Raw genomic sequence first — 12,047 nt, 5'->3', positions numbered from 1 at the left:
TTAATAAATTTGCAAAGATTTCAAACAAACTTCTTTCACGTTGTCATTATGGGGTATTGTTTGTAGACTTGAGGAAAATAATGAATTGAATCCATTTTGGAATAAGGCTGTAACATAACAAAATGTGGAAAAAGTGAAGCGCTGTGAATACTTTCCGGATGCACTGTATCTAGCTGCCAACTACAGTACAGAAAGAAACAGCTCAACTAAAACTGATAAGCTGAGAAAGTAGCTAGTTACATTACAAGATACATGACTAAAATATAGTAATGGGAAGATCTGACCATTTTACTGACTTGGATCTTTGAATCTCGTACAGCAAAATGAACGAATCTTTATTCAAGTCATTTCGTTCATTTGAGCAGTGTTCAATTAAAATGATACATTTTCAATAGTTAAATTCCACCAACATGTCTTTATACACAAACTTTGATCGTATTCTGAATTAGGAAATCATGATAATGCAGCCATAGACAAATGATGAGAAACGGAAATGATTATTCACCACTCAACTGAGTCTTCTGGTCAGAGTCGTTCGTTCATTTGTAACATGACAGCCGCATAACCAATGTAAAGTCTGAGTTGTGACATCTAGTTTCTATATTGAGTGGTTAACTAATTTCATTTTTTTATTCAGTACTAACACATTACAAAGTAGGACATAAATCATGCAAAGAGGTGATGCATCATGAGAGAAAAAAGAATTACATTTTATCAAACAATCAGTTTAATAGTCAATAATATGGGATTTTCTCATAGCTTTTGTATTCTATGATATTTTCTGAAGAGAAGATAACAGTTGTAAATCCACTGTAAACAAGCATCTTGCTTTATGAAGGCGATTTTCCCCATCGTACAGATAATGTTTAAAGCATTAACTAACTCTTCATTACCGTATTCAATGTCATGAAATTGAACCATCATGGCAGAAATATTCACAAAATTATAAATTGCAAGGAAAAAAGGCTAAAATTTTAGACCAGAAATGTGTCGTGTAACTGTAAGGGAAAAAAATAAAACCTAACTACCCGCTTATTTTTAAGGAAAGTTGGGAATTATTAACTAATTTCTGTCTCCAATACAGAACATATACGGCTGTCACGTGACAAATGAACAAATGACTAAGACCAGAAGACTCGGGAGGTGAACTACGGCATTTTCCAAACTCATTTTGGCACCCTTGAAGGGCACTTCGCGAAGGGGACGCCACTCGAAAGGTTGTTCCAAACAAAAGTAAGAAAGTAAATTTTTTCATAAAAGGCCCTATCAGGAGACTTTTAGTGTAGGCTACATTTAAACTGTAATGCCATTTTCCCTTCAGAGCGCCCACATCAAGAGCTTTGTCTTTCGTAGTGAGTAGGGCATAGGGATGATCACTTTCCATTGGAATTCGCACCTAATCATTTCTGTTTCCTGTACAGAGCCTATGCGACTGTCACTTGACGAAAGAACGAACGACTCAGACCAGATTTAATATTTATTTATTAGAAAACAAACTAATCAAACTATAAATTCTTCTACCTGCCCAGTAGGTGGTGATATGCATGAAGAATGTGAATTGGCAGAAATAAAAGAAGAAGCAAGTGAAAGTGGACATTTATAGTAAAAATGACTTAATATTGATCTGTTTCTCTCCCACACTCATCATATTACTTCTAAAGATATGGATTTAACCACTGGATGTGTTTGGATTACTTTTATGCTGCCTTTATGTGATTTTTGGTACCCATTCATTTGCATTGAAAGGACCAGCAGAGCTGAGATATTCTTCTAAATATCTTTGTTTGTGAGATAGAAAGTCGTACACATCTGGGATGGCATGAGGGTTAGTAAATAATGAGATAATTTTCATTTAGGTGCAAGCTATCCCTTTAAGTAAATTAAGCTGTTTTTGCTGCAGGTCTTACATTTTCAAGGCATGTAAAAAATATTTAAAAAATTTAAAATAAAAATGGCGAATTGTCCAGTCTTTAGTTAAAAATGCTGCACTAAACACCCAAAACAGGGGCACTTTATGTCATGACAGAAACTACTGGGTTGCCACTAGATGGCAGAAGTTCATAAAATATCCAGCCAATATCCAAGCCCAGAGTTAGATATTTTATGGTCTCCAAAATCAATCAATCTTCAAATCAGTGATGAACTTGTGCTCATTCAACAGGCGTAACCAGGTGTATATACTACCACTCATCGTCATAAGAAATCTGAAAAGGGGTTTATGAGGATTCAAAAATTCAGAATTCAGTGTTTTCTTAGAATATTTCCTTCATAACTTTCTTCCACATAAATCTGGGCAGATTAACAATTGAAAAATAACTACTGTCAACAGAACATCACAGAATAGAAGCGCCTTATAATCACACATGACAGTTTACATGTAGAGCTGTGTTTATGCTCCTCCCTCTCTCTATCCCAACCTGCCTCACACATACACACACACACCGGCTGAGGAGCACACCTTTACGTGACATCACTTCCTGTACCTCCCATCCGGAGCAGTCAATCATTTGAGAAGATTGCTCAACATTCATTTGTATGTTACCTTTACTTTCTCTCTTCCTGTCTGTCTTTCTGTCTCTCCACATTCCATTAAAACAAACAGATTGTTATTGTTCAATATTCTCACACAGGTGTGTGTGGTGAAGCTCTGTGAGTCAGATTGTGTTTTAAGAGACGTTTAGCACAGAGAACGGTTCTCTGTCTGCAGAGGAAGTGAGGTCACACAGGTCTCTGGTGCAGTTAGTAATATATTCCAGGAGTTTATGAGTGACTAACACACCGGCTGAAGACAGGACGGGGATTTTCAGTAGAATGGTCAACTATTCTCATCCAGGACTCTTCCTCTTCTCTGCACTCGACCTCCAGATGTGCTTCCTCAAACTATATCTGTTAAACCACCATGACACATATTCTCTATGCCAGTAATGATAATCAAAATAATAACAATAATACACAATATTCATTTATAAGAATACATTAATAGAATAGAATACAGTACAAAATTAATAAGATATTAATAAAAATATTCACTTATAATAATTTGAATAATAATAACTTTATAGTAATAATTAGATTTGTGTTCAAATACCTTTTTTTTCTTTAGCTGTTGAGAGGATATCACAATGGCTTACATGTTGAAGTGTAATACTTATGTGTTTGGAGTTTTTTTCAAATCAATAACTATGATTAATAGTAAAATTGGTGCTTTACTATCATGTGAAAACTATAAAATAATACTCAGGCCACATCCAAACTAGTCCATTTTCATGTGAAAACTCTATTTAAAGTTTAACCTTTTTCAAAAGTATGTGTTAACAGAGTACAAGAGTATGGTTGCAGTAGTAAAAATCCCATTCATTTTCTCATAGAAGAACAGATTTTTAACAATAACTTATAAACCATTACAGACAGACCTACCGTGAGCTCCATAGTTGTTAATGATGGGATATGCTTCTGTTGAAGTCATCTGTCCACGTTATTTCAACCTCATTTTAAATAAATCGTTTCCTGCTAAAGAACTACATTACCCATAATTCTAAGGGGGAAAAATCCACCAATCAAAGAGCTGTGGCAAACAAATCGCAGCAAAAGAGCTCTGCAGTGAGTGCCCACTCACTTAATGAACTGTGAATGGCACAAATGAGTCGCTCTCCCTATCCTGTCAAACTCAATATATTTGTAAATATGTGAACATTTTGCAGTACACTTGAAATATTTATATTGATTCTATACTTAGAATCAAAAACTTCAACAGTTTAAAAAAATCTATAGTTTCCTATCTGTCACTCACTCGACGTTGTCGATGTAGTGACACTAGGGGTCACTCTTGGGAGCCCAAAACACCTCTGGTCTTTGATAAAAGGCCATTGAAAATTGGCAAGTGGTATTTGCATACCACTCCCACGAACATACGGGTATAAAAGGAGCTGGTATGCAACCATTCATTCAGATTTTCTCTTCGGAGCCGAACGGTCGATGCTCACTGAGCTGAATTCCCACGGCTGTTCATTAACCTCTGCTGGATCTGACGGCGCATTTCAGTGGCTTCTCCTCCCTCTGCACTGGTGCACTGCAGAGAACGTCCCTGGGCGCTTCGGCAGAAATAAAAGAGTATATTCTAAAAAAGAGTATATTTCTCTAAAAGAGCAGCACACACGGAACATCTTTTTAAAGACGTGTCTTTTTAAAGATGCCTTTCCGTTTGTGTGTTATTCCTGGTTGCGGTCGTTATCTCTCGCCTTCTGACGGACACGATCGCTGTCTTTTGTGTGGCAACGATGCGGTCGCGGTTTGCCTTCGTAAGAAAGCAAGCCACCCCAGTGGCTCCCCACCTCGGTCCTTCTACCCATGGGTATGAGGCCAGCGCGGCTAGCACTGGGGGTGATTTGGGGACCCCAATGGGACCACCTCTGCCGGGTATCCCCGATCGGATGAGTCCCCCGGCTCGTCTCACGGCAAGTTCGAGCTCTTGTTCGGAGCCTGCGAAGGTGATGAGCTCTCGAGCGCAGCATCGGAGAGAGGGCTTGTCCAGTCGGATGTGGAAGCCTCAGCTGGGCTCTCCCCCTCGGGTACGGTCGACCAGTCACAGGCTGATGTGGAGATGACGGACATGCTTTCCCGGTCAGCCGCGAGCGTCGGGCTAGAGTGGAACCCTCCGCTCTCCCCTGAACCCTCATGGCTCGATGATTGGTTCCTGGGCTCGCGGTGCCGCTCACAGCCACGCCCCGCCCCAGTTCCTTTCGTCCCGGAAGTGCATGAGGAGCTGACGAGGTCATGGGAGGCACCTTTTACTGCCCGGTTCTGATCTTTCAGCTCCCCCGCCCTCACTACCCTCGATGGTGGGGTGGCCAAGGGCTATTCTTTGATCCCCCCGGTGGATAAGGCACTCACGGTGCACCTATGCCCACAAAGTGCTGCCACCTGGCGTGGGTGCCCAAAGCTCCAAAACGGGCTGGGGCGCTGTATGCAATGGGCACACAACATGCATGGCACATCAACTGCCTCGAGTTGTTGGCAATTCTGCTCGCCCTGCGGAGGTTTCGGCCGTTGATCCAGGGCAAGCATGTGTTAGCTCGGACAGACAACATGGCAATGGTGGCATACATCAACCGTCAAGGCAGTCTATGCTCCTGTTGTATGTCACAACTCGCCCACCATCTCCTCCTCTAGAGTCAGCAGCACTTCAAGTCGCTAAGAGCCACTCACATCCCGGGTGACCTCAACACTGCAGCGGACGTGCTGTCATGACAGGTTACCCTCAGGGGAGAGTGGAGACTCCATCCTCAGGTGGTCCAGCTGATTTGGAGTCGATTCGGGCAGGCACAGGCAGACCTGTTCGCTTCCCAAGAATCCTCCCACTGCCCGCTCTGGTACGCCCTGACCGAGGCACCTCTCGGTATAGACGTGCTGGCACACAGCTGGCCCCCTGGACTACGCAAATATGCGTTTCCCCCAGTAAGCCTATTTGCACAGACCCTGTGCAAGGTCAGGGAGGATGAGGAGCAGGTCATCCTGGTAGCACCCTACTGGCCCACCCAGACTTGGTTCTCGGACCTCACGCTCCTCATGACAGCCCCCCCGGCGAAGGACCTTCTTTCTCAGGGGCGGGGCACCATCTGACACCCGCGACCAGACTTCTGGAATCTCCATGTCTGGCCCCTGGATGGGACGCGGAAGACTTAAGTGGCCTACCACCAGCGGTGGTCGACACGATCACTCAGGCTAGGGCCCCCTCTACGCTATAGCGGCACACCATGACACAGTGGATGGTAAGTCCTTAGGGAAGCATGACCTGATCATCAGGTTCCTGAGAGGCACCAGGAGGTTGAATTCCTTAAGACCGTGCCTCATTCCCTCATGGGACCTCTCTGTAGTTCTTCAGGGTCTATAGGGAGCCCCCTTTGAGCCCCTGCAGTCATCTGAGCTTAAGACACTCTCTTTGAAGACTGCCCTCCTGACTGCGCTCACTTCCATCAAGAGGGTAGGAGATCTGCAAGTGTTCTCTGTCAGTGAAACATGCCTGGAGTTCAGTCCGGGCTACTCTCATGTGATCCTGAGACCCCCACCGGGCTATGTGCCCAAGGTTCCCACGACCCCTTTTAGGGATCAGGTGGTGAACCTGCAAGTGCTGCCCCAGGAGGAGGCAGACCCAACCCTGATGTTGCTGTGTCTGGTGCGCGCTTTACGCATCTATTTGGATCACACACAGAGCTTTAGAGTCTCTGAGCAGCTCTTTGTCTGCTTTGGTGGACAGCGGAAAGGAAGCGCTGTCTCCAAGCAGAGGATCACCCACTGGCTCATTGACGCCATAGCAATGGCATATCACGGTCAGGACGTGCTGCCCCTGGCAGGGCTACTAGCCCATTCTACCAGGAGTGTGGTGGCCTCCTGGGCCTTGACCAGTGGTGCCTCTCTAACAGACATTTGCAGAGCAGCGGGCTGGGCAATACCCAACACCTTTGTGAGGTTCTACAATCTCTGGGTGGAACCAGTTTCGTCCTGTGTAGTGGCAGGCACAAGCAGGTAAGTCTGGGACAGCTGGCCGGGTGTATCGCTTTTGCATAGCGCCTTTCACCTCCCCTTAAGACATGCGCTGTTGACTCCCAGTAGTGTTCACAAACTGTGTTCCCTAGATGACTTCCTCCGAGTCCTGTGGCAGAAGAGTTTGCGGAGGAACTCGCTCGAATTTCCCTGTAGGTAAACTGTGTCTTCCTTGGGCAGAGGCCCCTGCCCCAGTCACCATGTTTGTAGAAACTCCTCCCTCGTAGGGTAGGACCTACCATGGGACTTCTCCACATGACATACTTCCGACAAAACTCGGCAAGACCATGTGACGTATTTCCACACAAAATACCCCCCCCCGGACGGGGTGTGGTCACTGCGGTGTCTTCCCCTTGGGAGTTCCCTCAGGGAACGAGACGTTGTGTCCCTCCTGCCACAATGCTGGACTACCCGCTGAAATGGCCGGGACCTTGTCTCGGCTCCTCAGCGCAAAACCTGAATGAGTGGTTGCATACCAGCTCCTTTTATACCCATATGTTCGGGGGAGTGGTATGCAAATACCACTCGCCAATTTTCATTGGCCTTTTATCAAAGACCAGAGGTGTTTTGGGCTCCCAAGTGTGACCCCTAGTGTCACTACATCGACACAACTTCTCGTTCCCTGATACACAAGTAACCAGGACGTTTTATATTTTTTTAAATACTTCCGAAACAAGGACAGCTGAAAAAGTGGGTAGGTCCTGTGAATTATAACACTGTTCTAGTGTGGATGAGAGGCATAAATGTAGCAAAATTAATCCTTTTCAAAGAAAAACATAGTGTGGATGTGGCCTTCATGTAAATGTCTCTTCAGTTTTTGAATGCTGTTGGGATGATGAATTCAGACTCTAAATTAAAAGTTATACACCCACATCTGACGTCAAAAACAGGCTAAAAAGACTGTCTTACAAAAGATCTAAATAAACACTGTGTTTTTGAGTCATGCTGCTCTAGTTTTAAAGAATGATGGTTTTGTGGGTGTCCTGCGTCTTTAAGTTGAGGAATGTGGGTTATGCGTGACCCATGCCAGCTCTGGAATGGACAGGAATGTTGGCACATCACATTTTCCCCTAGAGCTTTACACCAGGTGCAGGAAACTCAGGATAAACAACACGAGTTTGCATAATGGGAGAAAAAAGGCAAGCAGGGCACACTGCTCTTTCATATCTCATGAGATTTAATGGAGTTTGTCTCAGATGTTTCTCCTAAAATTCTATTGGAGACATGGAAATAAACACAAATGAGTCAATATTGTTGACATGAAGTTGACATGAGTATAAAGCTATTTATGTGAGTAGCATCACAAAAATCATTTAGCCTTGGGAGAATTTGATGAGAAATATTTGAGTCAATATTGAAATGTCTGATCTTTGATTGCAGACATTCTGAGCACCGTTTCTGAGATCTAATTTGTGATTTCTTTATTTCTTTATGGAAGCATTTCAGGTGGATTTATAAACCCTCAACTCCAGATATGAGCTCATGAGGGCGAGAATACAGGTGTGTACTCACCCAACATCCACACGCCCACTGTGACTCAAGATTTACCGCCTTGCCGTGGGCGAGTTGTTGTTTTGATAACACAAAATACGAGCACATGTGTGCAAACCCTACAGATGTGTCTGTAGAAAACAGATGGCAGCCATTAAATGAGGTTTTAATGAGGTGTTGTGCTGACTCACTCAGTGCAGGTGCTCCTAAAAGACCTGGAAAATAAACAACATTAAATGTTCTGTGTGTTTTGTCTTTGTAGGGCATTAAAGACACGAATGATACCTTGTGATTTCCCAATTAAAAAAAATACATTGAAGATTTGCAACCGCAGATACGTTTATTTGTTTAATTGAATTCCTGTGCACTCTGCTCGACTTGAGTCTTTCAATACTAGGTGTTGAAAAAGCCTGAGATAAAATAATCAAAAAATATAATTCATCATGAGTCACGGAGCGATAGATTGCAAGCTCATATGCAGAGTTTAATAGCATGAGAGAGGAGACAGGTGTGTCAAGCGGACCAGGTGAGATTAATTCTTTAAACATGATTTATTGCCATTCGTTCATACTGGCACCAACTGTGGCATCTACACCAGCTGTACATCACACACACACACACACTGTTACAAATGTCATCCAGTGAGTCACCTCTCGCTGGCCGTGTGCTGCCACTGTATGGGAGGATGTGTGTGTGTTTATGGGAGACACCCAACGCGTGTCGCGGTCATTGTGGACAAATCATCCACAGCAACATGACACTGCTGCTATTGTTCAAATCTTTAGTCCACAAAGACACTAGAAAGACAACACACACACACACATACACACAAACACAAGCATTTCAGTCCATTTTTAAGATTTACGCATTTAAATTGTATAACAAATTTCCATCAAACTAACTAACTTGAATTAAATGTGAACGAAAATGAACAAATAGTTAGTTCAATGGATTTTACCGTTAGGCCAGAAACATTCCTTACACAAGTATGTGTACGCAAATGAGCCCACTACGCCAACTCATTACCAACGCGAGGTCAGGTTGAGCATGCTTAACATTCATTTTTGCATTACTGTGGCTGTGACAAACCTCAATAGGGCGATAGATTTACATTCAAAAGTGGATGTGTTATTATTCAAGGCGTGTTGTTATAAATATGCTATAATTATGTTGTGTTTTGTGTGCTGGTCCCCCATCATGGGTTGTTGGTGTGCTGGTGTTCCCACCAGGCTTTTTTAACTAGCTTAACCAGTTTCACCAGAAAGACCATGCTGGTCAACCAACTTCACCAGCTAGGATTTGCTGGTGAAAAGTATGGCTAATAGATACCTAATAAATTCATGACTTATGCACAACAGTAATAGACAGAGTCACTAGAATACCTTAAAACTTTTGAATAACTTTCGTGTCTTTAAATCCTTGTGTTCACTCTCACCCCAGAAGCTAGTTTAGGTTTGGTTACATTTTAAGTGGCCAAACCAAATCCAGCAAAGCTTTTGGCGCTTCCATGTTTATGCTTCCAAACCCGTTCTAACACACACACACACACACACTTTAGTTGAAGGTCTAATAACACACTGGCATCCAAATGAGGTTTGCAGATCTAATCCTGTAATTAGCGCATGTGATTTAAGAGCAGCTGCGGTGGATTGATTTAATGCGTTGGTGCAGATGAAAGTTTTACATGTTGAGTTCACATATTAATATTCTGAATCAGCACATCTGAAATGAATATCAGCGCTGGGAGCAGCTGCTGCAAACTGCCCTGGCAACAGAGCGATAGCAAATGTTCTCACTGCTGGCTTTGGAAAATCAGGTTCTGTTTCCACACAATAGAAACTCGGGCCAGGAGTGCCAAATGTTTCCAAATTAGGAATTCATGAACGCGGCCAGAGATTTAATACACGTGGCCTCGTTGTTCTGACTTTGCAGTTCTGATAGTTCACTCAATGCAGTTCTATTTAACTGATTTGTTTTATTTTGAATGCATCACTATGTAAATACTCTCATATTTGACCAGAAACACACACAGGCTGTGTTACCGTCCACACGCAGAGTCTGTAAAGTGTTTGATCACGAGAAACAGCAGCACGACTTTGACCTTGCTTTGACTGCAGGATCATTGGAGAGTTCAGCTGCTGAAAAAGAAACTGACGGAGACTCTGAGAAGCTGCTGAGAGATGCAGATCTGAAGTTCAGCCTCAGAGCAAAACATCACTACACATTATTCTCACACACACACACACACACACACACACACACACACACATGTTGGTGCAGCTATCATTATGAGGACTCTCCATAGACATAATGATTTTTATACTGTACAACTATAGATTCTATCCCCTAACCCTACCCCTAAACCTAACCCTCACAAAAAAAATCTACATTTTTACATTTTCAGTAAAACATCATTTAGTATGTTTTTTAAGCGATCTGAATTATGGGGACACTAGAAATGTCCTCATAAACCACATTCACATTTATAGCATAATACCCTTGTAATTACCAGTTTGTAATCTAAAAAAAAGTCCTCGTAAACCACTTAAACCTGCCCACACACACACACACACACACACACACACACACACACACACTCACTGTGTGTACCAGTTTTGATGAAGCTACACTGAAACAGTACAAATTACAAGCTGCTCGTAATTTAAAGTCTCTAACAGATAAATTAGGAAGCACATCAATAGTGTTGTTAAATGTGGTTTTGGTTTCAAAATCTGTGGTAATTCCTAGATCAAACATGAGGTTTCAGTAATTTGGGGAAATAATCTTTGATCCGCTTTTAAATTGATGTTTTATAAAAAATTTACAGAAAACGTATATTGGTAAGAAAGAAACTCTCCCCTAGCAACTGTTGCTATGGTAAACATGAGCATTAAACACTGTATAATGAGGGCATCTCACACCTGTGCGTGTAATTACAGACTGCAGACCAGGTGACACATGCACACACACACACACACACACACACACACACACACACATACACACACACATACACCAGAGACTTCTGAACTCTGAGTAAGAGTTCAAACTGAGGTCAAAGAGAAATCAGCTCACAAACACATACATCTCTCTCTCTGACACTACAGTCTATTTTGTTGTGTTGTGTTTTGATATGTTGCATTGTGTCATATTGTTTGTTGCCAAGGGTGTAGATTTGGCTTGAACGTCGGGGTGTGTGATGAGGTGGAGTGAGTGGCCGGGCCGTGATGGAGCTGGTGCTGAATCAGTTGATCAGTGGGAGAGCGAGATAAAGGGCAGCCAGAGATGCCGGTTCGAGAGAGAGTGAGATGCACGCGGCTGCATTGCATGTGTGGGAACCGGCTGAACAGTAAACATAAAGTTTTAATGTCAAACTCAACTTAAAATCAGCATAAACAAACAGGCAGCGTGGCCGTGTGCATCTCTCTCTCACCTTAACTGGTGCCTCCAGTTCGTCTTTATCCGACTCCTGGCTGATTGGCCCAATTCAGGGCTGGCCGTGTGTCTTCATGGCCTGGCCCAGCCCCGCCCTCCTCCTCGTCACACTCTCCATCACCCGACTCAGGTCGGAGATACCCCAGCATGAAGCACTCCCCAAATCAAAATCAAAATCAAATCAAATCACCCCCCCTCCCTTCCTGAAAAAGTCAAAAGACTGAAGTGATATCTTGCTGGCACCAGCTGTAGTTTGTCATCATCTTTCAGCAACGTGTAGCAGTGGAGTCCGACACCAAGCAGGAATGGAGCTGGATCTGACTGGCTCTGGTAACCTCAGGATATGAATCCCTAGGTTGAGACATGGAAACAACAACAACAAAAAAAAAATAATATTAGCGTAGATGCCATTACATTTTATGCAGAGTTATAGATCATGATGGATGTTTCTGGTTCTGGCTGTGACGTGGCATGGAGCAGGCTCAGGTGTGGATGTGACGTGGCATGGAGCAGGCTCAGACGTGGCTGTGATGTGGCATGGAACAGGCTGAGGATCCGGGGCAAAAGATGGCGCTAGCTCA

Source organism: Myxocyprinus asiaticus, chromosome 13 (genome assembly GCF_019703515.2).
Source record: "Myxocyprinus asiaticus isolate MX2 ecotype Aquarium Trade chromosome 13, UBuf_Myxa_2, whole genome shotgun sequence".
Taxonomy (NCBI): Eukaryota; Metazoa; Chordata; class Actinopteri; order Cypriniformes; family Catostomidae; genus Myxocyprinus; species Myxocyprinus asiaticus.
The sequence above is the reverse complement of the archived record's forward strand: the minus strand, read 5'-3'. Positions refer to the sequence as shown.